Here is a 27699-nt window from a genome sequence, read left to right as displayed (position 1 = left end):
TCTCAACCATTTCACCACTTTCTCTCTCAATATCTACTCCTATGAGTTCAAAGACTGCCTGATATTATCATTGTGGTTCCTCTCAAATCCAATCCTCCATGACCTAATTCTATTTATTAAGGTAAAAAGGGGCTTATTCTTTAAAAGCTTATTCTACCTCATTGCTCCAAAATGAATGCCATTATTTTGGCATCATCAGTAAAATATCACTAATATAAATAAGATCTACATTTCTCTTGAGAAACTTTCCAGAGGTCAATGTGCCATAACTAGACAATCACTGTACCAGAAGAATTGATTTCTGTAATGTATTCAGTGAGCCTTGTAGCATCTCTCCAAAGTTTACCTGCTAATTACTACCTATTTACTTATAAAAATGCTAATCAAATATATGTGGATTTAAAAACACAGGGAAATTCCTCTTCAATTACCACAATGGTTCATTCTCTTCACTGTAGAAAGGATGCAGTCCATGACAGGCAGAGTAGTCTGTGGAATTGAAAATTAAAAGGAAAAAGGAACTCCCTGCTATGTAAAAAGTAGTTTTATTCAGTAGAGTGCTGGGTAAGGGTGATGTGTTCCACATTGTCAGGGTACAGTAAAAGATTTTTATTTATCTCGTCTAGGATCACTTTAGACAGCTCCAAGTGACATCTTTCACATCATTAATTCATTGATATGGGTCCAAGATCCACTTTTTATCTGTAATGGAGGCAGGATAGAGGGTGATGCAGACTCTTCACCTGGAGTGGTCAATTGGGGAACTGACCAAGGTGTGAGGTCCAGAAATGTTAGCTGCTGATAGTGGAGGCAATTGTCCCATGCTAAAGACAAAACAAGAAAAAATTATAAATATTCTGGTCACAGGCTATATAAGATGTTCAAGAGAAATCCGCAGATGCAGACTGGACAGTCTGTGGGTCTAAGTGACTGCCAATTATCTCTGAGATACTAGTGTTAGATGGTACTTTCTATGCCAGTGGCAAGAGCCAAGGACTTGACAGCTCTGTTCACTGCCCTAGAAAACTGTCTACTCTTGCTGCTTTGGATGAGAAAGAAGACCTCACAATAGGGTACAACGAAGCTTAGAGGACAAGAAACCATATTTAGTAATGAAATCATTGTTCTCATCTGATTTGCTATTTTACACCTTCACTATTCTACTGGAGTGGTTTTTATATTTTTCTCTTTCCTACAGTAATATTTCAATCATATACATATGAGACACATTGTCTAGGATCCGAAATAATAAATGTTGTTTTGATAAAATACACTGCTGGTCATGCACAACACCTAGATAACTATAATCTCCTTTTCTCTTACATTAGAAAGCATGTCTGAGTGCCTGAGTGAGAAACACTTAAAGTAATAATCTTATACAATTACTAATTTATTTTTTAAAGGAAAATATTTGCTAACTCATTGTTAGCATAAAAACATTGCAATGTGATGACACAAACATCATAATACCTAGAATAAGAGCCACTGTGTATAGAAGTAGGGAGCTACCCATAATATTATGATACCTCTCTGCTTAAAATCCTTCAGAGTCTCCCTGTAAAGTCATCGCAGTTCATTAGACATGCAAAGCCCTTTATAATGTGGCAACAACTTATCTCTCCAGTCCTTCTTCTTTCACTTTCTCCTATGCTTCCCTGGAAGAAGAAGAAGAAGAAGAAGAAGAAGGAGAAGGAGAAGGAGAAGGAGAAGGAGAAGGAGAAGGAGAAGGAGAAGGAGAAGGAGAAGGAGGGGGAGGGGGAGGGGGAGGGGGAGGGGGAGGGGAAGAAGACGACACAACTGGCTATGTCTGAATTACATCACGTAATTTAATTTTTAGGGCCTTTGCTTGTATTTTCCTATCTGCTTGAATTACCCTTTCACTATATTCTATGCATACTCATCTTTCAAAACTTAACCCGAATGTTACTTTCTTCATGATATTTGCATGCCTCAAAATAATTTTTTTCAGTGCTCAAATAAAACTTCTTAGAGTTCTGCTTGAATAATAGCATTGTTTGTTGATAAATCTTTGATATTACGTAATGAAATCTGTTGTGATTAAAATGTAGTTCTCATTATATCTCCAACATGATGTATGTGATTTAGAAGTTGTTTAATGAATGTTTGTTAAAATAGTAACTAAATGGCAAACAATTATATACTAATCTCAGACTATCACCAATAAATACCACTTATAAGCAAGGAAATTCTACAATACTTATTATTTCACCATTAATAGGGACTAAAAATTATTTTGAGGATCAACAAATTAGTTAATTATGTGATTGGGGTGAAATATGGAAATAGTATAGTTTAAAGAAAAAAGCATGGTCTCTGAACTAGACAATTAGATATTCATATGAATTTCTCCACTTTTGTTTGTGAAGTCAATGAGTAATTATTTAACATCTTTGAGGTTCATTTTTGTTGTCTTAAGGAGGAGGAGGAGAAATAGCGGTGAACTCAGTTGCTGGTACATGGAAGGTGATCATTAAATATGAATTCACTTTCCCTTTCCTGAGTTCTTGTGAGCTAAATGCATAAACAAAATGACCTATGATGATGGAACATACCAGGTTAAAGTTGTCTAGAAATAGGGAAGTAAAAGGAAAATACAGAATATGTAGAAATTAAGTTATTTGATTATGAGGATAATAAGATAAAATATGCCAAAATATATTTAAACCATTTTAAATGCTTACTTTTGTATTCTAATGTTGCCTTTTCCTAAATCCAATTTTATAATATTCTAGTTTCAGGTGCAAAATAGAATATTAAAATTCTCTTGGCATGTTTGCAATGTTTCTTTTATTATCACACCCAGTATAATTCTCTATTTCAGTGATTCCACGTAGAAACCAGCCTCTTTATAGTTTCTTCTTTTGGAAACTATGTCAGCCTCTCTGAATCTCTCTGACTATCACATTCATCTTGAGCTTTCTGGTATGTTATGTAAAACAATACTAGCACCTTCTGTTTGATGTAGATAAAAATGACAGGATGAAAAGCTGACTATGAGACAAACTCCTGGCTCATTTGCAAAATAATAAAACACTTTCAGCTGCCTCACAGATAAACATTTTGAAACAAAGCATAGCTTGGGTCCATTGTATATATATTTTTTTTCTTTAGTATTTAGAGGTCTGAACAGAACCCATGATAAAAGTGACATTTTTGGTAGTTAATCCACTACGTACTTCATTGACTTCTACTTGATTGGAAAAGAATATCTAGACAGGAAAACTTTCTTTTCATTAAGAGACTAGGAACTTGGGTTAAATATTAAGAAATAATTTATGATTCTGGCTGGTCATGGTGGCTTACACCTGTAATCCCAGCAGTTTTGGAGGCTGAGGTGGACAGATCACTTGAGGTCAGGAGTTCAAGACCAGACTGGCCAACCCAATCTCTCCTAAAAATACAAAAATTAGCCAGGTATGGTGGAGGGTGCCTGTAATACTAGCTACTCGGGAGGCTGAGGCAGGAGAATAGCTTAAACCTGGGAGGGAGTGAGCCTCCCACGTTGCAGTGAGCTGAGATTGCACCATTGCACTCCAGCCTGGGCGACAGAGCAAGACTGTCTAAAAAAGTAGAAAGAAATAATTTATGATTCTGAAGGATTAAAAGATAAAACGATCTCAGGTTTAGGAAAATAGGTATATCTTAACTTATGGGAATTAGGAAACCCAGTAGCTGTTCTCTTGAGGATAACCAGAAAGGCTGTTCCACATTTACCTGTACTTACCTTACATGGCTAAAACCTTGAATTTTCTAGAAGTTCCTAGAATATGGTTCTCTATAAACAAAGAATGTCAATAACATTATAATAACAAATATCTTTGGAAGTTTATTTTTAGCATGCTGTGCATTTATATTACAGGAGAGGACTCTAAGGAGCATTTGTAGAGGGATATCATAAAACTTACTGTCTTACCTAACATTTATTGAAACTTCAGTTACAGAACGAGAAGGCATACACATATTTTCCCCTAATTGTAACTGCTATGTACAACCAAAAACGCTGGAAATAGGGGAGAGGGAAACAAAGGAACTCCAAAGGGTTATAGGCAGAATGCAAACTGATTTGGGATCCAAGCATTGCAGAAAATGATCACCTGGGTCTGAGGTTTTCCAACACTCAAACTAGGAGCAGAAGGCATTCCAGGTAGGCCCATTTCTCTCTCTCAGACAAAATGGGAACTGTACATAAAACACCATGTTAGCCCTGGCAGATTTAGCAAGGGAAATCGATTGGGAGCTCCACTAACAATAAGTAGTCAGAGTGAATACTCTCTTTCCTTGCTAGTCTTGTGAATTCACTACCGGGAATAGAGATGCTAGAGAAGCTGATGAGATCACAGGGGAGGAGAGAGAAACCTGCAGGAAGATGTAATGAATTATTATAGTTTTATGTTGCCTCAGGATCCATTTTGAGTATAGGTTTAGTTTTCTTATGCCAAAAGCAGGGTTTAGTCACCCTTGACGGTTTCTAGGTCTCTGCTTTCTCCCAGTTCCTCAATATTGACAATCCAGATATCTACCTTATACAACCACTTCCTGGTGATCAGTTTCCAGTGAGACAGCTAGATCAAACCACTTGTCTCACTCACCTCCATATCACGTGTGGAATGTGCAGATGTGCCTCAGGGATCACTTCTCAGTCACGGTGTGTCTCCAAGGATCTCATACCTACTTGCCCAAAACCCAATTAAAATTCCCTGAGGAAAGCATGCTTGGGTAACACTTGGAACCCCGATAAAGGCTTCATCCCACAGACCCCTCTCTCTTTAACTTGCTCCCCACCTGCTTGTTGAGAGTGCATATCCCAGAAATCAGCCCCCCTTCCTGTTGGACCTGCAAGGTATGCCACCCAACTTCTCTCTGGGAACTGTCAGTAATAAACCTGCTTCTGTTATTTAATGTGTTGTGTTGTGTTGCTTCCTCTGTGTTTTATCTGACCAACACACCTGAACCTAAATTCTTTCCAAGTTAGTGCTCTGTAAGAGAGTGATTATATGGGTAGATGTAAACTGGACACAGGTCAGGCAAAAGCCATGAAAGGGTCTTCCAGAATAAACAAGTTTTATTTGAGAGGGACACCTAGTCACAGGTTGACACTTACGTATTAAACTGTTCTCCAGGATAAAGAGGTATCCCTTGAAGGGCACACTCTAAACATACACAACAGCCTCCCCTGAAGCCCTTTTGGGGTTATACTTTATACCCACTCTCAGGAGAGAAACCTCAAAATCAAATTACAAATAAAAAATACAGCAGAGGCCGGTTGCGGTTGCTCACGCCTGTAATCCCGGCACTTTGGGAGGCCGAGGCAGGCGGATCATGAGGTCAAGAGATCAAGATTATCCTGGCTAACATGGTGAAAAACCATCTCTACTAAAAATACAACAAATTAGCCAGGCATGATGGCACGTGCCTGTAGTCCCAGCTATTCGGGAGGCTGAGGCAGAAGAATCACTTGAACCTGGGAAGTGGAGGTTGCAGGGAGCCGAAATTGCGCCACTGCATTCCAGCTTGGGTGACAGAGTGAGATTCTGCCTCAAAAAAAGAAAAAGAAAATACAGCAGAAGATCACAGCACAACAAGCAATTGGGGAGCCACTATCTATCCCCAACAGACAGACATTGAATTGTCACAACAAGCATCTAACAGGGAAGACTTTTTATACCACAGTCCGGGGACTCGACTCCTCTCCTTCAGAATACACCAGGTGGCCACACTGGGGTCACCTTTCTGCCTCTCTAGACAGCATCAGCAAAGACCAGTGGGAGCACCAGTGGTACCACAAGTACCAGGCAAATCAAAACAATATAGTGAAGTCTTTGAAAATTAAACTGTTATTGGAATCATAGCCCACATAAGTAGGCCATAACTTGTTTAGTAAATCTGAGCATCTTATCCTTAATTCTGGTGTTCAACTCAGTCCATCATGCATTATATTTAGCCAATTCCTAGATTTAGAAAAGCTTACAGATATACATCAAAGAAATAGGTTGGAAATCAACAGAAAGCAGGTCAATGAAAAGGCTCATTTTGAATCTATGGAGAAAATGAAGGGAATGCCAAGTGGGTAAGGTACTGAGTGTACAGAGAGTCTATTTGCCTGGAAATTGAAGCAAATAGCACTTCAAAGTTTGGGTCAGTGATATAGGCAGTTGTGTGTGGCAAATAAACAGGTTTTTAGTGTCAATTGTGTAACTGCTTTATAGGATCTGATAGTTTTATACTTTTATGTGCTTTTAGGACAGGAAGTATCATCCTTTTATTTCCATGTTTAGAACTCCTTCAAGCATTTCTTGTAGAACCAGGCCAGTGGAGATGAATTCCCTCAGCATGTGACTGTCTGAGAAATACTTTATCTCTACATTTATAAAGCTTGGTTTGGCAAGCTACAAAATTATTGACGGGCAGATTTTTTTTTTCTTTTTTTTTTTCTTCTTAGAGGACAAAATAGGATCCTGGCTTGTAAGACTTCTGCTATGAAGTGCACTGTTAATTTGATAAGATTTCATTTATAAGTTATTAGATGCTTCTCTTTCACTGCTTTTACAGCTTTTTCCTTCATATTGATTTTAGATAGTCTGATGACTATATTTCTTGATGAGGTTCGTCTCGCAAAGTATCTCCCAGGTGTTCCTTGAGCTTCTTGTATCTGAATATGTAACTCTGTAGGAAGACCAGGGAAGTACTTCAGAATCAGTCCCTCAAATAGGTTTTCTAAGCTTGTTACTATTTATTTTTCCTTTGCCCTCAGGAATACCTATAAGTAGTAGGTTTGGTTGCTTTACATAATTCCATATTTTTTAGAAGCTTTGTTCATTTCTTAGAATTCTTTTTTAGTTATTTCTGACTAGATTAGTTTAAAAGGCCTGTCTAAGCTCTGACACTCTCCTGTTTAGTCTGGTCTGCCTATTGTTAAAACTTTAGACTATATTTTGTGATTCCTTCAATAAATTTTTCATTTCTAGTTATGTTTTTTGTTTAATTCTATCTATCTCTTTAGTAAATTTTTCATTCACATCCTGAATTTTTTTTCTTTGTGTTGGTTTTCAACTTTCTCTTGGATCTCATTGAGCTTCCTTACAACTCATATTTTACATTCTTTATCTGTCATTTCACAATTTCCATTTTGCTTAGAGTCTATTACTAGAGAGCTAGTGTGACCTTTTTGGTGTGTCTGCCACTGTGCCCCACTTCCTGCCTCACCCTTCATGCAAGTCCTGGCTGGTGGGCACACTGCCAGTGGGGGTGCAGCCACCCACCCCTCCGCATAACCTTGGACATGTTTTCCTAGGTGCATCCATCCCAACCCCCAGTGAGAACAACTATGGCCATATTTGCAGCAGTGGGTGGGGGTAGGTAGAAGTTCCTCTATCCATATCTACTCCTGGGCACTGGTGCCACCTTTCTGTTGGTGTAGAATCATACTCTGGCTCCTGTAGAGCCCAGAACTGTACCCTTGTCTCTGCTGGGAGGGATGCATTTACCTTCTTCTCACAACTGGGGAGATATCTGGCAGAAGAGATGCACAATCTGGCTTCCTTTGTCCCAGAGGGTGCTTTGGTTTGCTGTATCCTTCCCCTAGAGACAACCTACCATGAGGGTTGAACTCTAGGAACCTGCAGCACCCCAGGGTCCCACCAGACCTTTGCAGTTGTCACAGTCTGAAGTAATTCTGGGAAATATCTGTGGATGATATAGGGATGCAGAGACATAAGGGCTGAGAATTCCTGGGCAGGATAGAGGCACACAATGGATGCACAACCAGTATGGTGCCCTCTACCTCAGCTCAAGTGTTGGGGGCAGCTCAGTGGGTGAACTTATGCCACCTGGCCACCCAGCATTCTGCCCTCAAGAAGTTCCCAAATTGCCACCCACAACAATACTTGGGCTAGCAAAGAAAGAGGTGCTCTCAGATAGTTTGGCAGTCGGCAGCCAGCTGCAGGAGTTAGGAGAGCAAAATATACCCCCACCTGCCCTTTCTAAGGCCTCTGAGTTCACAGGGGTCAATCTCTGCTAAACTCTTGCTTCCTTCTTTTTCTGCACCCCAGATTCTTCCCATGTATTCTTGGATAGGTTCTGGCACTGTTCCTTCAGTATTTCACTCAGACCATGATTATTCACCTGTAACTTTGGTTCTGCTTTCTGTAGACAACTGGCATCCAATATCTCTAGTTAGACATCTTGGATTAAAACAACAATGACAACAACAAAAATAACAGAAACAGCTTTTGATAAAAGATGGGCTTTCCCACATCAGGTCATATCAAAGGATCCAATAGTGGTTCTAGTGGTAAATTCAATAAAGTTGGAATAATTGTCTTATAGTAATTGTAATGTTTGTTTATATCACCCTGGAGAACCTGATTGTCTTGAATATCCCTATGGGCTCCATATAAACCTGAGAAGACAAAAGAATAATCAGAGAGCATCAACCTCAATTGTCACATTGAATCCTCAGAATGTGTTCAGCATCAGAGGTGACAGTGAAGCAGTTCTCCCCTTCTCAAGTTCTATCAGCCTGTAAGCGCCACATCATATACCAAAGTGTTTTCTGTCAAATTGAGGTGATCATCCGGCAAGATTTCAGTGAACAAAAATAAAGAACATTGTTGGAGAACAACAGTTTTTTGACTGTTTTTCCTTGTCCTCCTTAATAAGAAAGGTAGCTGAAAGAATCTGTACTTCAAGGAGATTTTTATAATTCTGCTGAAAAGACAAGGGAATCAGATTAAATATATGTCTATATAAGACAGATGTTCAACAAAAATTAGGTGAGTGACTAAAGGCTCTTTTCTCTGAGTATTTATTCAGAGAACTGATGTGTCAGTTCTCACCAGCTGAACAGGGTTTAAAGCATAGAAGTCCCTTTCAGCTGTGTTTCTTCCTTCTAGTCCCTCCCTTTCTTCCCAGTTTTCCAGTCTCTGAATTACTCTGATCAGAGGCCTACTAGCAGCTTTTAGGGATTCCTTGTAGAGATAGACTGTGCTATTCTATTATACTATATAGGCATATGTTCATATTTATCACATTTTGTTATTTTCATACAAATGGTCTTATAACAAATTTTATGTTCTTCTCTTATTTTCACTTAACAAAATAGCTTAAAGTTTGTCCATTATCAGTTTGTAGTGAGTGTTCCCTTTTTTCCCCAGTGGGAAGAAGATAGTATTCTCTTTTATGAATTACTATAATTTATTCAACCTACATTCTCCTAATGACATTTGGGATTTTCTCAAATTGTGCTCTAATAAAAATCCTGCGATGAATGTTTTTGTTTGTTTGTTTGTTTGTTTGCTTGTTTGTTTGTTTTGTGACAGAGTTTCTCTCTGTTGCCAGACTGACTGGAGTGCAGTGGTGTGATTGTGTTAAACTGCAACCTCCACCTCCTGGGTTCAAGTGATTCTCCTGCTTCAGCCTCCTGAGTAACTGGGACTATGGCATGTGCCACCATGCCCAACTAATTTTTGTATTTTCAGTAGAGATGGGTTTTCACCATATTGGCCAGGATGATCTTGATCTCTCATGATCCGCCTGCTTCAGCCTCCCAAAGTGACGGGATTACAGTTGTGAGCCACCATGCCCAGCCGCAATGCATGTTTTTAAGCTTATTTCTTCATGAATTTGTGTGATTGCACCTACAGTGTATGTTCTAAGAAGTACATTTTCTGAGTCAAGGAATCTGTCCATTGAAATGATGATAGGTTATTGAGGGAAGTCAGGGACCCTGAACAGAGGGACCAGCTGAAGCTATGGCAGAATAGCATAAATTGTGAAGATTTCATGGACATTTATTAGTTCCCCAAATTAATACTTCTATAATTTCTTGCGCCTGTCTTTACTGCAATCTCGGAACATAAATTGTGAAGATTTCATGGACACTTATCACTTCCCCAGTCAATACCCTTGTGATTTCCTATGCCTGTCTTTACTTTAATCTCTTAATCTCATCATCTTCATAAACTGAGGAGGATATATGTCACCTCAGGACCTTGTGATGATTGCATTAACTGCACAAATTGTTTGTAGAGCACATGTGTTTGAACAATATGAAATCTGGGCACCTTGAAAAAAGAACAAGATAATGGCAACGTTCAGGGAACAAGAGAGATAACCTTAAACTCTGTCTGCCAGTGAGCCAGGTAGAACAGAGCCATATTTCTCTTCTTTCAAAAGTAAATGGGAGAAATATCGCTGAATTCTTTTTCTCAGCAAGGAACATCCCTGAGAAAGAGAATGCGTCCCTGAGGGTAGGCCTCTAAATGGCCCCTTTCTGGGAGGCTGTCTTCTATGACCCAAGGGATGAAATAAGCCCTGGTCTCCTGTAGCATTCCTAGTCTTATTAGGATGAGGAAATTGCCGCCTAATAAATTTTGGTCAGACAAGTTGCTCTCAAACCCTGTCTCCTGATAAGATGTTATCAATGACAATGCGTGCCTGAAACTTCATTAGCAATTTTAATTTCACCCCGTCCTGTGGTCCTGTGATCTTGCCCTGCCTCCATTTGCTTTGTGATATTCTATTATCTTGTGAAGCATGTGATCTCTGTGACCCACACCTTATTTGTGCACTCTCCTCTTTTGAAAATTGCTAATAAAAACTTGCTGGTTTTATGGCTCAGGGAGCATCACAGAACCTGCTGACATGTGATGTCTCTCCTGGACACCCAGCTTTAAAATTTCTGTCTTTTGTACTCTTTCCCTTTATTTCTCAGATCAGCCGATGCTTAGGGAAATAGAAAAGAACCCATGTTAACTATTGGGGGTGGGTTCCCCCAATAATAGGTGAATGTGAGAGTGCTTTACAAGGAAGTAGAGCTAGTTACACTCCTGCTAACATGTATGAGAGTTTCACTTGTCTCATTGTTTTGAAATATTCAAAACTCTCATCTATAATTTTATCCTTCCTGCTAAATCCTCTGTTGGATACAACAAAGCTATTGATTTTAAAAAATGGAATAAGTCAGGAAAGAGCTTCATATAAATCTCCATTAACAATATTTTCAATATGTGTTTTTGATATGCATTGTAACAGTAGCATTTTCATTGGTGTCAGTTTCCTGCTCAAATATAAGTGCTTGGACATTATGGCCATACCAACTGAGTTATACTATCCAAAAAATAAATGGATTGATTTTTTTCTCAGTGGCCTGCTCCTTGACTCCAATGGTCAATACTTTTCTTGCCAAAATACATGAGAGGTTAGATGTGTTTTCTCATTCATGGCCAGACATGGCCCCACAAAATAACAGAAAAGAGAAAATGTTATTCATCATTACCAAAGTATGCTTTTATAGAGAAATAACTAAAAATGTGTACTGATTTATGAGCATCCTATAAAGTTTACAGTTATTGCTGTATCCTTCTTGATACAGATTTGTATTTGAAGAAGTTAAAAGCATATACAGTACACTTTTAAAATAATCTCTTATAGCACCCAAATCAGTATTTGCCACACCACACCCAAGAAATCAAGCTAGTATCAGCGCCAAAACACATTGTTAAGGAGCATTGTCCACTCCTTGAATAACTTGAAAATTGATGTCTGGAGAAAAGGAGCATTGTCCACTCCTTGAATAACTTGAAAATTGATGTCTGGAGAAACGTTGAAAATAAATTGCTTTAAAGGACTATCTGGAAAACCCAAAAGGCAAACTTAGAAGTTGGTTTTGTATCTTTGTATATTGAACAATGTGTTTTTTAGTTTTATTTTTAAATGTCCAGATCCTATCTAATGAACAAACTCATGCAAAATATCAGATATAGTAATTTAAAAATTGAACAGACAGAATCTATGAAGAGTAATCATAAAACCCACTATCCTTTTAAATATCATGAAGCTCAACTTCTGGTTAAATTTACTAATTAAAACTGTTTTTCCCCTTTTTGTGAATTGTAATTGTGCAGTTTCAAACTTTTCTGATCATTCCAGAGTAAAACAAAGTGTCAATCCAAAAATTAAAATTTCTAAACATGAGTGACAGTTAAATCTTCAAACATACTTGAAATTGAGGACATACCTTTTTCCCATATGCAAGAAGACTGAAGGTTGAGAAATGGAGTAGATTTGGCTTCTTCTCTCATCTTGGTCTGTTGTTAGAATGATTCTATACCAGCTTTCTTTCTCAGTATGTTGCCAGGAAACATATTAATTATTTGGCCAAACCGTGGGGAAAGGCTGATTGAAATGCTCTGTTAAAGTAGCTAGGCTGCCTATGACATGCCCGTTAGAATTTCCAAGAAGTTTGGTTCTCATATGCAGTTGCATTCTCAAAATGCAGGGGCCATAAAACTTGAAGGAAAAAAAAAAAAAACTGATTATTTGAATGAAGAATTAACTTTAGAGCTCACTGATTAATTAAACAACTTAACAGAAATATGTACTCCATTTTCAGTTACAGAGTTTAGAGCCATTTTCTTTTAAGTCATCATTGAATTATTAAACACCCTCTTCCTTTCTTATCTACCATGGTAAATATTAAGTGGATGCATGTATTTCTCCCATTATCATCTTTAGGAATTAACTTAAAATGTGTGTTAAAAAGGGATAAGTTCTTTTAATATTCTCATAATGCTACTTGGAAAGATAATTTCCTGGTGTCCAAAACTGTCTCAGATGTTAATAAAAAAGAGGAACCATTTTGATTGCCAATTAAATTATAGTTTATCTTTATTAAGTAGAAAACAAGATAGATGTGCTATAATTGTAAATTGAGGTTTTTGTGTCAACTGAAGGCTTAAAATTATCCTAAAGAAGAAATTTTCCCAAATCCTATACAAATGAGTATAATCTTGATTAAAAACCTGACTATAACTTTACCAAAAAATCATAGGGCACTTTTATCTTTGGTATAGGAAAATTCATAATGTAAAATTAATACATAGCTTATTAAAATAATAGCCCTCATAATTAGATAAGTTTTTTTAGGAACTTAAAAATGTTTTAATATCAGTATCAGTATTCATATAATCTAAAATATTAGTATTTATAAAAATACATGATTGCTATAGAAACTAAAAATTCAGCAAAATTTTGGATAAAAATTACAAAATGAGTATATATATAATCTTTTACTTTATAAAATAGATTATTCTCAGGCCCAAACCCATCATCATGTTTTATGGGAAAATATTAAAGACATTTCTATTAATGTAAAAAATGAATGACAAATGCCTACTCTCATTGCTGTTATTAAATATTGTATTTAATACTAGTCAACTCAATTAAAAGAAGAAAAACTTTGTAGAAAAAAAAGGAAGTTGATATACATGTGAATATGACACAACTGTATGCCTGGAAGTCCCAAGAGAATCAGTTAAAACACTAATCCAAAAATAAAATGATGTTATAAGTCTTTTTAATGTAAAATTAATGTATGTAAATTAATAATTTCTACATACAATATGCTGCAAGGAATTTCCAACTTTTATTAAAATATTAATAACATATTTAGGAGTGTGCACAACATGAAGAATTCTCACTAAACAAAAGAAGTCTTGAAAAAAAGCAAGACATAACACATTCTTGAATAGAAAGACATATTAAAATAGATCTTTTTTGGGGTAATTCATAAATTTAATATGATACTCATGAAAATACCAAACACTAGCTGGCAGTTTATTTATTTTACTAAACAAACTAATTCTAAATTTTCTGTGAAGAAACAACTAAGAAAATTAGAGACATTTTTGAAAAATAATGTATACATCCTAATCGTTTCATGCAATAAAACATTATAAATTTCTAATAATTAGATAAGTATAGTGTTGAGACATAAGCTTTCAGGGAGGACAATAGAAGAAAATAAAAATCATAAATAGACCCAGTCACATATGAGAATGTAGTAAGTTATTAACATGGCATCTCAGCTCAGTAGGAAAATATAAGTTATTTATCGTATCATACTCTGATTAATGAAGAGACATTAGAGCAAAAAAAATAGGATTAATATAAATCTGACACTGTACAATGAGGTAAATAAAAAAATGAGTCAAAGATTTAATCTAACCAGGTAATCCTTTCTAATGATTTTTGTAAGTCCAGCAGCATATATATATATTTGTGCTTGTGTGTATATATATATATACAGAGAGAGAAACAGCACATTTTTTTAAAGTTTGCATTAAGAAAAATTTATAGACAGATTCAAAGCATAATGATAAACTGAGGACAAGACAATACTCCCAATTTCTGTCAAATACAAAGTGCTATTCTCTCTAATATATAAGAACTGCAAACGTATAACAAGATGGTTAGTAACAATGAAAAATAAGTTTTAATTTTGACTAGGAAATTCACAGTGAAAGAGAGAAAAATGGCTCATAAACATACGACAAGCTAGTTAACCACAATTCTAATATAAATAGGCCTATTAAAACAGTGCCTAAATATCCTTTTTTAGAAACAATATGATTTGAAAATCCTAATATGTGTCAATTATGTACCTGTGGAGAAACAGGATACTCTCATACATTATCACTACAACCACTACAACCGCTATAGATTATGTTTAACCAGATATCCTACTTCTAGAACTTTTTCTAGATATAGCCATGCAAGTACCTAATGATGAACTGTACAATGGTTTTTATGGTCAATCATATTCATTAGCAAAAAATTGGAGGTAACGTAAATGCTCAGTACATGCACGCTAGCAAAAATTATATACATATCTGTATAAAACAACAAGGAAGCTCTCTATGTATTAGTAGGGAACAATCTATCAGACATTGCAAAAAAAAGCAAAAGTTACAATTATTATGTAATTCAAAAGTTATAGTTTAGTGAAAAAAGTAAGAGTGCAGAACATTTTAATCACTAGCCACTATTCGTGTATGAGTGTATGAGTGATAAAACAAAATAAATATTTATATTTGCTTTTGTATAAAAGCACTCTAGGAAAATACCTAAGACATTAGCAACAATAGCGTCTGTGGTTGAGCATGGAAGGGAATCTAGGTAACTAAGGGAATCTAGGTAACTAATTAAGTTTAGGGTAGAAGACAGATTTTTATTGTTTTTTTGTTTTGTTTTGTTTTTTGTTTTTTTGAGATGGAGTCTCGCTTTGTTGCCCAGGCTGGAGTCCAGTGGCACTATCTCAGCTCACCACAACCTCTGCCTCCCAGGTTCAAACAATTCTCCTGCCTCAGCCTCCCAAATAGCTGCGATAACAGGAGCCCACCACCACACCCAGCTAATTTTTGTATTTTTAGTAGAGACGGGGTTTCACCACGTTTGCCAGGCTGATCTCAAACTCCTGACCTTGTGATCCGCCTGCTTTGGCCTCCCAAAGTGCTGGGATTACAGGCGTCAACCACCACACGAGGCCTATTGTTAAGTGTTTTTGTATTTACTCCTTGGGAACATCTTACCTATTAAAATAATCTATATCATTTATATATATAGTGAATGGTTACTTCAAATGAGAGTCATGAATTGGCATATCTTTATATTTCCTTAAATAATCTGGTATAACAAAAATTCTATGGGTCACTCTTTGGAAAATGCTAGCATAGGAACAAGAAGGCTCTAGTTTTAGAAGTATTGTGCCAATTAATTCAAAAAAGTCATTTTACCTTAGGACGTCAGTTTTCTTCTCTATATCTAAAAGGGTAATAGAAGAGGAGTTTCCAAGAATTTATCCAGGTTTTAAATCCTATAAGTACAGCAGAGTACGAATAATTGAATCTTTACTCTTTCTAAGCATCAGCTTTCACAACATGGAATCTCCTTTTAACAAAAATGCAAGAGATAGAGAGTGACCTCTAATTCCAGAACATCTCACCTAATTTTTTGTATAAAATTCCATGATACCAATCGATATTGATGTAATTTTTCCACTTAAAAACTGTCATAAACATTTAATATTAAACTCTTTTTATTTTTACTCTTTTAATCAAAGTTCACTCTGCTGAGAATATGTAAAGTAGTGATGAGAGAAATATGAATTTACCTGTCAGGACCCTGTGTATTGATAAAATTCAGTATTTTTTATTTATGTGTTATTTTTAATAATTTATGTTGGCCTCTTTATTCTATCAGCTACTTTTGTTTTTTTCTCTATTTTGTTTCTTTGTCCTAATGAAATAGGTAATATTGTGGGCTGATGATAACTCATTGATTGCTCATCTACCCTCGGGTGTGTTCAACATGCAGTAACATTCGTTCTACCCTATAATGAGTTTTAAAAGGGAGTGATTCTGGAATAATTTCATTTACATCCTGTAAATGCAACCAAGAGTATGCAATGATAAGAGTTCTAATAAGATGAGAAGTTTAGTGTGCTGTTCACATTTGCCCCCCTTTGCTACTTAAATCCAGAATTCTTCAGACCAGTGAATCAGAACAAGGAAACAAACTGAGAAGTAAACAGATGCCTGTCAGAACTGTCATGTTGTTTTCATGAGTTTGCTCTTGTTAGAAAGTTTGAATGAAATACATGGAAAAAAAATGATAAATCTGACAAATCAGTCAATTCACAAATTCAAGAACATACATGTTGATTTTATAGCCACTTTTGCAGTTTTAATATATCTCAAGATTTTAGAAATCATGTTTTTTAAACAGAAAAAAAATCCCCAATGGTTACTTATAAACAGGCTTTTAGTAACATATATTTAAGCACTGCTATTCCTTTGGGCCAATGCAGGGCTATAGTAAAAATCTGAGATTTGAATGTTGCTGATACTTGTTTTTATTTTTTATTTCAATCTACCATTTAGTAACCAAATATTTTATATTGGGGATTTTAAAATTTTTTTCTGGTTCTTAATTTTAATTTTTGATACAAAATAGATAATAGTACTATATACTAAATAATATTATACAAATTATTAAATAATATAATACAATTTAAATAATATATAGTGTTCTTGGCACATTATATACTGCATAAAAGGTAGTTATTACTATTTTTTATATTTTATTAAGTTGTAACTGAATCAGCCTCCATCCTGAAAAAATTATACATAAAGGGTCTAAAGTACTTATACATAATATGTAGCCAATGTTATTTCTTCTCTGTTTAAGAATGATAAAAGGTACCAACTGCTACTTCTGGCCCACCTATATTTTTTTCTTTGCATTATAAAAATGTATTGATAAACTGTGAGATTAAATTTTTTATTCTACAAAAGTTGAAATAAGACAGTCTACTCTAGCTGGAAAACTACTGCAGGGCCGTCGTTGTGGTGGATTGTATTTGCTGCTGTGTCAATCATAGGTGGCAGGCACCACATGATTCCTTAGTCATCTGACAGAATTAATGAATCCATTCAATTGCTTCACTTACTACCCAGTGGTGCTTTAAACTCCATGGAAAGAATTCAATTGAGTGGTACCCCTCAGAGTTTCGATAACATGTCTTAAAGTCAGGGTTTTCAAAGTGTGATTCATGAGTCACCTGCGTCAGAATAATCAATTGCTTTTTAGAATTTGTTTTAGAAATCACATTCACAATTTAATTTTATCTTTCAAATAAATCTTTGATATGGAAACTTAGTAATCATGAAAGTGTTAATATTATTTCTAATAAAATATTAATGGATAGTTTCTGTATAATTACTATGCTCCAGGAATTGTACCAAACCATTTGCACAATTATTTATTCCTCAGAAAGAGAAAAAAACTATAAAGTAGACATCTATTCTATCTATTGGATAAAGAAACTTAGACCCGAGAGAAACATGATTTCCTCTAGGTTACACAGATAATTGATTAACTGAGCAAGACTAGAAAAATTCATTGCTTATAAAGTCACATTTACTGAACTGCTTTTGTGTGCCAAGGCTTGTATTTGGCTCCGGGAAAAGGAAACAAAATAAGATAAAGCCTTCAATCCACAAGGTATTGTTCTCCTATCTTCTTTGACAGAACAGGGCAGGGTCAGGCCAAAGGAGCAATGAAATCCACAACAACATGGATACAGTACAATTTTTGGAATGTATGTGGGTTGCTGTGACTACATTTGTAGTATTGAGTAATTTGTGCATTAAACATATAATCAATTTATATTTGTAACAGCAATAATAATCAGTTGTAACCCCACAACTAGAACGGCATCTGACTAATGATAGATGGTTGATAAAGAGTTGCTGAATGATAGAATGAATGAGTAGTCTGCTCTACATTGAGCCCATGCTAAGATTTCTGAAACCTTATGAGCCAAACTCTTTTAAGTTTTGCCTTAGGTTGCAGAGTAACCTAATGCCATTTCTTCAATGATATAATCACTTTACTAGATCCTTGGCCTTGCCACTTGCAAGTGTGTCTTCCTGATGACTGTTCTAAATTGTTTCCTCTGCAAAGTTGAAGAGTTTTCCCAGAAAGTTTTTTTTAGTCTATTTCCTCTGCTTTGCATGAAATGTATACTATCATTTCTACAATGATTGAACCTCTACTTTGTTTAAGGCTCATGGTGGGTTCTGGTAAGCAAAATAGTCATGGACTCAAAACTTGACTGGTCTCATATTCTAATGAGAAAATTAGGCATGTGTTGGGAAAGGAAATATGCAGGCTTGTCATATGGTAAAATATAATAAACCAAATGACAATGATCAGAAAATCTAGAAAGTGTCCTTTAAGTGATAATAAAAAATATTAGTCCACAAGCATTAATCCAATTATATTGTTATTCATTATTCTATATTTGAGTTGTTTTTCAAAATACAACAGATTTTACTGTGCTAATAAAAGTTATGTATAGTAAGTTAATCAGGGAAAAGGTATACCTACTTCTGACTACTTCTGCTGCCAAATGCTAAAAGAGCCCTATGCTTAAAGAAAGTTGAAAAACGCTGGCATTTATATCTATAAACTTCCATTCATAAATAATTCTAAGGACAAAATGAAGCTGAAAAATGATGATAATAATATGCTGGTTATTTGTTAAATATTCACTCAGGATGTACCTATGGAAAATGTACTGTGTGCCAACCGTGGAGCTCTAAAGCTGACTTCCTTTCAGTCCTCATAGATTTAGCAGTCTACAGAGAGCACAGAGCTATTGACAAATAATAATTAATCCGGAGATTGAGCGAGGGCATCTCTGAGGAAGAAGTAGCATTAAACAGAATGCAAGATGAGGAGTCCAGCTAAAAAATATGTCCTGCAGAGAAAAGAATGTATGTGAATTGTCTAGCTGGAAGAAAATAGGTGAGGCTGCACAATAGGAAAAGGGGCTAGGGATATCCCTAAGTCCTAATAGCAGTAATATTGCCACAAATCATTTAGATTAAGCCTTTATTCATTTCTGTTTCACATGGTAGTATTGATATCCAATTATCTAAAGACTTTGAAGGCTTATTTACTTGTTCTGCAAATTTTTCTTAAAGTAATGAAGATTCTCATGTAGCATTACTCTGACTATTGATGCCTCACAAGATTACACTGAAATTCATTTGTGAAAAGTTTTTTTTAATATCTCAATTTAATGAGTCTGAAAGCTGAGATTCTATAACTTATTTCAGTGTCATTACAACTTGAAGAAAATACTGATACTCTTAGAGATATGAACTTTGAACTTCAAAATATATATTATTTAAATGTCTAATAAAAAGACATAATTTCTTACAGTACTCTATATTAATTTAAGTAATGTCTATGTTCTCAGAATGCTTTTCTACAAAATCAGTGTTTCTGTAGTTCTACACTCAGATTGTATATGACAACTTTATTAGACTATCAAGCTTTCAACCAGAACAGCATTGAAAAAAATCTACAGAACACAAAATGGAGAAAAAACAGTTTTTTGTGACAGCTAAATCATAGAGTTTTCACAAGAACATTTTTAGTATTGATTCTTGAAAGCAAAAATTATTTCCAAAATGAGGAGCTCCTATTGGCTATAGCTTTTAACATCTTCCTTTTCTTCTCATTGCCACAGTTTATCAGAATAGTTTAATATGAGGAGAAAAGCTCTCAAAAAAAAAAAAGAAAGAAAGCTGAAATTGCTTGATCTAGTTAAACATGATTTTTTTCTCTATGATGTTCAATATTGCTAGAGGTTTTTTTTCTTCTCATTTAATCTCAAATTACTACATAAGAAAGCACTTGACATTTGCACACCAGCCTTCCTCAAAGAGATATTTTAAGTTCTTAAAGAAAAAGGCAAGTATATATAAGTATGCTAAGAACAGAGGCCTTTAAAAAAATCACCGACACTGTTATAAAACTATAGTATACAAACATGCACAGGTAGTTAGGAGTGGAGCTGACTTCAGGGAAAGATCTTTGGCAGATTGAGTGAGACAATTTTAAGGAGATACTGAACTGGGGGAGAGATGATTCTGGGTAGAAAAAAAAAAGATATGATTGAGGAAGAAAGAAGATGATGATACCAAATAACTCAAGACTTCTTTCTACATCAAAACCTGAGAAAAATTTTGCATATTACTATTGGATTTTGAAAAGTAACTAAAAGCATTTAAAAGTTGGCAGCAATGTAGGCCTGTAGAACTCTGTGGGACCAAGAGAGAAACTGAGGGCAGCATGAGCATTAATAAGCAGTCTACCTGGTGAAAAGTGGGCTCCCTATCTCCAGATAACAAAAGCAAAATGGCAACAGTAAGGAGTTGGGGACATGATACCATGGTATGAGGGAAAACAGAATTACCTACAATACTGTCCAATTTCAAAGGTGGTCATAAAACCTCTCAATTTACTCATATCCAATACCAACCAGTTGATGGAGTGAAAAATAGGGAAAAGCTACTATGAATATCACTCATATTAAGTATAAACTATATATTTCCTTTCTTTTATATTCCACTTCATTACCACTGCCTCATTTAGAATCTCATCTCTTTATCCTTAGACTACAGCAAGTTGTAATCTCCAGGCTTCCCAGTTATCTCTGGAAACAATTTTGTAATTATATCCATCAGGAGTATATGCAAAATCAATCTCATTTCATTCTCAGTTCATTAAGCTACAATGACTTCCTCAATGAGTTAAGCCACTCTGTTCAGCTTGCAAGGCCTTAAGTGTGTTTTGTACATTTTCATCCATTGTTACTTCTAATTGTTACTTCGTATGAATCTCATTCAACTTTTTCTCTGTTATCCATATTGTCTTTATCATTTTCTTTTTTATCTCTCCTATAATTTCACATTTTCAAAATTCTTTATGGCTCAATTCGAGTTCTAGTTCTTTCATGACACCAAATTAAAGTACATTAGGTCCAGCTTTTCTCCAACTCTGATCTCATGATACATTTATATCCAGAAACATACATATTAATTCCCCATTTGAAAAAGATTGGCTTAATTTGTCCCCACGAATCGATGTTAAGTTCCCACAGGCAGGGACTTTTTATACTACTTTTGTATCCACTGGGGGGCCCAACAGTGTTCTGGGTGTTTGATCATTAATTCAATAAATACTTAGAGACTGGTTTCAGATAGCTTTCTTAATATCAAAACTGGACTGCCCTTGAAAGATTATTCAGCAGAAGATACTGATTAAAACAGTCATTTACAACGAGAGTTTTCCAGTTGATAGATTTTATTGCCTGTTTTTTTAAGATAATGCAAACACTGTAACAGGAAGCATCCTGTAAACAAAATTTGCCTTGACTGTTGGGCATAGCCAGCTTTAACTGCTACTTTAATCTCCACTAAAGGCTCAGAGGAGAACTGAAATGTGAAGTGTTTAGCAGGGAGTCTGTCCAAAAATCAAGTTAGTGCAGAAAATAACCTGAGTGAAAAAATAGAAAAACACAGAAACTATGCCAGCTATAGGAGTTCAGCCTGCACTGTGTCCCTTCACATTTTCCATTCATTCATAATTCTGGGCCACACATGTTATATCCTCACTCTTTTTCAATACTCACAACTTTAAGTGTAGTTTATCACAATTCCTGTCTTGAAAGAGGTGTTTACATTTTAGTCTTCCATTGAATTCTCTATTCTTAGCTCTTATCATTTGAATAGTCTGAGCCTGTTCAACTTTTTCCTTTGTCCCACCAATAAATTTAATCACAAGTTTTGGGATTGAGATTAAGAAAAAAAAATAGGCATAGTTTTATATTAAGTTACTCCATGTTATAAGAAAAAAGCAGCGAGAAATGGGCAGGTGTAGCATAGCTAGATGACTTGGAGATGTTGTCTTCTTTAACACCTGTGAAAATAAAGGTATATGAGGAATCTACTTTGTGGAACATCTTGGATTTTAGAATAACCGAATTTCAGATTTAGAGTGGACTGTAGATATAATCTTGCTGAAATTTTCGAACAACATTGTGTGCATTACTGAAATTAAGACTTAGTTTCTACATCTATAAAACATGGGTAACAAAATAAAGTTAAACATAGAATTTCAATATGACCTACCAATTTCAATTCTAGGTATGTAGGATTCAAAATAATTGAAAATAGGTATTCAAGTAATTATTTGCCCACAAATGTTCATGGCAGCACTATGCACAAGAGCCAAAAGCTGGAAGTAATCCAAATGCCCACTATAGATGAATGGATAAATAAAATGTGGTATATTCACAAAATAGAATATAATTCAGCTACAAAAAAGAATGAATTACTAATATATATATTACATTGTGGATGTCAATGAACCGTCAAAGCATTGTGCTAAGTGAAAGAAGACAGACACAAAACATTAAATACAGCATAATATTATGTTTATGATATATCCCAAATAGGTAAATCTATAGAGGCAGAAAGTAGATTAGTAGTTGCAAGGCACTGATGACAGAGAAGTAGGATATTGTGCTTTAAAGTATATGGAGTCTCCTTTGTGGGTGATAAAATTGTTTGGAAGCTAGAAAGAAGCGATGGGTGCACAACATTTTATATGGATTAAATGTCATTGAATGTATACTTTAAAGGGGTCAGCTTTACATTACATGAATTTCATCTCAATTAAAAAAAGGAAAGAATACTAGAGGTTGAAATATTTCTGTCTGTTACACGTCATGTTGCAACTGACAGCATTATCCAATTTAAATGCTCTAACGTCATTTACTCTTTATGGTCCATATAAATTTGACTAACATGATTGTTAATTCATAGATATCTATCTAACATGAATATCTACTTTTACTTTAAAGTATTGCCATGTTAATTAGTTTAAATAAGAAGTAGTATACATACATTTAGAACAGATTATAACTCTCCTGTGGTTTTCATTTGGATGAGGTTCATGGTGAATTTGCACATCCTTTGAGGAAAAACCTTCATGCTTTAGTTTGTGTTCAGCTACACAATATCCACTATTTTAAATTGTTGGCAGGAAATAGCTATTTAGCATTAGTCATCTTGTAGAATTTATAACATAATGATTATAATCCAACCCCAACAACAGAATAGTATATTGCCAAGAATGGAATCGGGCTCACATTTATCTTTAACGGAGAAATATGTTCTATTTTAAAGAGCCAAGAAAAAAATAAACAGTCATGGAGGGTTAAAGTTGGCAGAATCTAGCCTAGGTATTACTTTTCAACTTTTCAAGCAGCTAGTGAATCACCTATGACAAGTCTAATTAAAATAATTTCAACTCTGTAACTGGGATACTAAGCAGATGGTAGAAATAAAGATGTGCTGAACAGGCCATAAATAATTGAGGCATGAAAAAATACAAAGAGAAGTGCAAGCTAGTCCTTGCAGTTTATGTGAGTATGCATAGTTTTCTCTGATATGTTAGCATATGCTTTTAGCATTGTACCTTTACAAATATACATTGTAAGATATATGACATTATTCTTGGAAGCTGGGCCTTGTAGATGTTATAAATATAATCCACAAAATGTAGCTAAGGATTATGACATAATAATCTGTTGGGGAATGACATAAAAGGAAAAGCATATAAACCAAATAGACAATTGGAAGGAGACATAAGAGTTTGTAGTCCCCATGAGCTGTGAACTGATAGTAGTAATTGGATTATATCATTTCTCATCACAAAGCCAATACTCATTGTCATGGTGACATCTGTTGTTTTTCTTCCTGGGCTGAGCCTTCCAATTCGATGGAATTTCACTGTGAAGGGGATTTAAAATATTAAAGAAACAAACGAGCCTTTACAATTTTTCTGTCTAAACTGTACAATAATCAGGAACTCTGCACAACACAAGTACATGATACTGTGTTCACAGAAGACATATTCCCAGAGCAAGTTCCTTGGCTTACATTATTAGCAATGACACTCAATCAAGTATAGCCCTTCAAGGATTCCATGGGGAGAAATGTGTGAAATAGATTTTGGATCTCCTGTAGGGGGCAGCAGGCAAGTTATCAGGCGGCTAGGAATCAATAAACAATGCAGACAACCTAATTATCAGCGAAGCAGGCATAACATGGAGGTATTATACATAACTTGGAGATATTTATTTCAGTGGTTTGGTTAATATTATAGTAAATTCAGTCATACAAAATTTTTCATTTCTCAGTGCATACAAAAGTTATGATTATACTATATTATAGACTATTAAACATGCAGTAGCATTATGTCTAAAATACCAATGTATATACCTTAAGTTAAAGTATTTTATTGCTAAAAAGCGCTAACAATCATCAGAACCTTCAATGAGCTGTGATCTTTCTGCTATTTGAAGGTCTTGCCTTGATGTTGATGACTCCTGAATGAGTAGGGAGGCTGTTGTTGAACGTTGGGGTGATTGTGGCGTTTTTTAAAATGAAACAACAATGAAGTTTGCTGCATGAATTGGCTCTTCTTTCACATGAGATTTCTTTGAAACATGCAATACAATTTCATAGGTTTTTGTTTGTTTGTTTGTTTTGTTTTTGTTTTTGAGACAGAGTCTTGCTCTGTCACCCAGACTGGAGTGCAGTGGCGCGATCTCGGCTCACTGCAAGCTCTGCCTCCCCGGTTCACGCCATTCTCCTGCCTCAGCCTCCCAAGTAGCTGGGACTACAGGTGCCCACCACTGTGCCCGGCTAATTTTTCGTATTTTTAGTAGAGACGGGGTTTCACCATGTTAGCCAGGATGGTCTCGGTCTCCTGACCTCGTTATCCGCCCGCCTTGGCCTCCCAAGGTGCTGTATTTGATAGCATTTTACCCACCGTAGAACTTCTTTTAAAACTGCAGTCTATCATCTCAAACACTGCCACTTCTTTCTCAACTAAGTGTATATAACGTTCTAAATCCTGTGTGGTCGTGTCAACATTGTTCATAATGTTTTTACCGAGAGTAGATTTCTTCTCAAGAAACCACCCTCTTTGCTCATCCATAAGATGCAACTCCTCATTTGTTCAAGTTTAGTCCCAAGATTGTAGCAACAGAGTCACATCTTCAGGCTCCATTTCTAGTGTTTGTACTCTTTCTTTTTTTTCTTTTTCTTTCTTTCTTTCTCTCTCTCTCTTTTTTTTTTTTTTTTTTTTTTTTGAGAAAGAGTCTGACTCTGTCTCCCAGGCTGGAGTGCAGGGGCGCGATCTCGGCTCACTGCAACCGCCTTCTGGGTTCAAGAGATTGTCCTACCTCAGCCTCCAGAATAGTTGGGACTACAGGCAAGCGCCACCATGTCCAGCTGATTTTTGTATTTTTAGTAGAGACGGGGTTTCACCATGTTGGCCAGGATGGTCTCCATCTCTTGACCTCATGATCCGCCCTCCTCAGCCTCCGAAAGTGCTGGGTTTACAGGTGTGAGCTACCGCACCCGGCTGTACTCTTAATATTTCTATCACATCACACTTACTTCCTCCACTATAGTCTTAGAGCCTTCAAAGTCATCCCTGAAGGTTAGACTCAACATCTTTCAAACTCCTGTTATTGTTGGTATTTTGACCTCCTTTCATGAATCATGAATGTTCTTAATGGCATTTATAATGGTGAATCTTTTCCAGAGGGTTTCAATGTATTTTGCTCAGATCCACCAGGGTAATCCCTATTCATGGCGGCCATAGCCTTACAAAACATATTTCTTCAATACTACTAGAAAGGCAAAATTGCTCCTCTAACTGTGGGCTACAGAATGGATGTTAACAGGCATGAAGACAAGATTAATCTCCTTGTACATCCCCATCGGAGCAATTGGATGACCAGGTGCATTGTCAATGAGCAGTAATATTTTGAAAAAGGAACTTGTTTTTTGTTTTGTTTTGTTTTCTTTTTTTCTGAGCAGTAGATGTCAACAGTGGGCTTAAAATATTCAGGAAGCCATGCTATAAATGGATGTACTGTCATCCAGACTTTCTTATTCTATTTATGGAGCACAAAAAGAATTGATTTAGCATAATTCTTAAGGGCCCCAAGATATGTGGAATAGTCAATGCTTTGGTTTGAACTTGAAGGCACCAACTGCGTTAGCCCCAACAAGTTCGATATGTCCTTTGAAGCTTTGTAGCAAGCCATTGACTTCTCTATAGATATGAAAGTCTGAGATGGCATTTTTTTCCAATACTTCAAATATAAGGCTGTTTCATCTTCATTGAAAACCTGTTTAGTGTGGCCACTTTCATCAATTGTCTCAGATTTTCTGGATAACTTGCTGAGCTTCTACATCAGCACTTGCTGCTTCACCTTGCAGTTATAAGCTCTGGAGATGGCTTTATTCCTTAAACCTCATGAACCAATCTGTTAGCTTCAAACTTTTCTTCTGTAGCTTTCTCACCAGGATTTGCTTTGGATTAGGCTATAGTTTAAGGGAATTTTGTGGCTGATTTGATCTTCTATCCAGACCACTCAACCTTTCTCCCTATCAGCAATAAGGCTGTTTATTTTTCTTATCACTTATGTGTTCACTGGAGTAGCATTTTAAATTTTCTTCAAGAACTTTCCCTTTGCATTCACAACTAGGCTAAATAGTGCAAGAGGCCGTGCTTTTGAACTATCTCGGCTTTCAACACGTCCTTCTCACTAAGCTTAATCATTACTGGATTTTTATTTAAGATGAGATACATGTGACTCTTTCACTTGAAAACTTAAAGGACATTATAGGTTATTAATTGGGCTAATTTCAATATTGTTCTCTCAGGAAATAGGGAGGCCTAAGAAGAGAAAGAGAGATCAGTGAACATCCTGTAGCTGGAGTAGTCAGAATATAAATAATTATTGACTAAATTTGCTGTCTTGTATGGATGTGGTTTGTGGTGCCTCAAAACAAATACTGTAATAATATCAAAAAACACTGATCACAAATCATAACAAATATAATAATAATACAAAAATTTGAAATGTTGCAGAAATTAACAAAATGACATACACAGACACATAGTAAGCACATGCTATTGGAAAAATGACACTGATAGACTTGCTGTTCACAGGGTTACCACAAAGCTTCAATTTCTTTAAAATAAAAACCAGAACACCGTATCTGTGAGGTGAACTAAAGCAAAGCACAGTAAAACGAAATATGACTATTTTCTTCTATTTTTTCAACATACGTCAGAAATAGCAGTGAAGTTTGAATATCTGGCTGAACAAGATATTTAATCTGTGCATGGACCTCTCCGCAATGGCTGATCTAAAGCAAGTGCTGGCTTGGGTGATACACTGTGAAAACAACAATGAGAAGTCATGGAATTACAGAGGAATATTATTCAATGATTTCTTTTTTTCTCTCAGAGTGCTTCTGGGATGAAAAGACACACTAGAAAAGGCAGATGTAATTAAAGGTAATGAGAGATCAAACTTTAATTGAACTATAAAAAAGCACCACCTCTTCTACTTGGTAATTGCACTACCACCACCAGGATCAGCTCCACCAC

At 35.7% G+C, this 27699-nt stretch overlaps 1 long non-coding RNA gene across 18 annotated transcripts in view; it reads right to left on the bottom strand.

Moving 5' to 3' along the window:
* Positions 1–538: 538 nt before the first annotated feature.
* The window catches only part of LOC105471083 (uncharacterized), a 76227-nt gene continuing 49066 nt past the window's right edge, over positions 539–27699 (bottom strand). For 2 of the 18 annotated variants that reach the window (XR_980961.2, XR_011624814.1), the window contains 4 exons: positions 27376–27484; positions 12038–12309; positions 3746–3796; positions 542–824 (listed from right to left, as the gene is read on the bottom strand). This is a non-coding gene — a long non-coding RNA (uncharacterized lncRNA). Of the gene's footprint in view, positions 825–1526; positions 1656–3745; positions 3797–4610; positions 6685–7505; positions 7705–8454; positions 8728–12037; positions 12310–15593; positions 15674–22050; positions 22135–27375; positions 27485–27699 lie in introns of those variants that run through there. The other 16 variants (XR_011624820.1, XR_011624815.1, XR_011624818.1 and 13 more) reach the window with 16 other exon arrangements.

This window comes from Macaca nemestrina, chromosome 6, assembly GCF_043159975.1.
Source record: "Macaca nemestrina isolate mMacNem1 chromosome 6, mMacNem.hap1, whole genome shotgun sequence".
Taxonomy (NCBI): domain Eukaryota; kingdom Metazoa; phylum Chordata; class Mammalia; order Primates; family Cercopithecidae; genus Macaca; species Macaca nemestrina.
The sequence above is the reverse complement of the archived record's forward strand: the minus strand, read 5'-3'. Positions and strand labels throughout refer to the sequence as shown.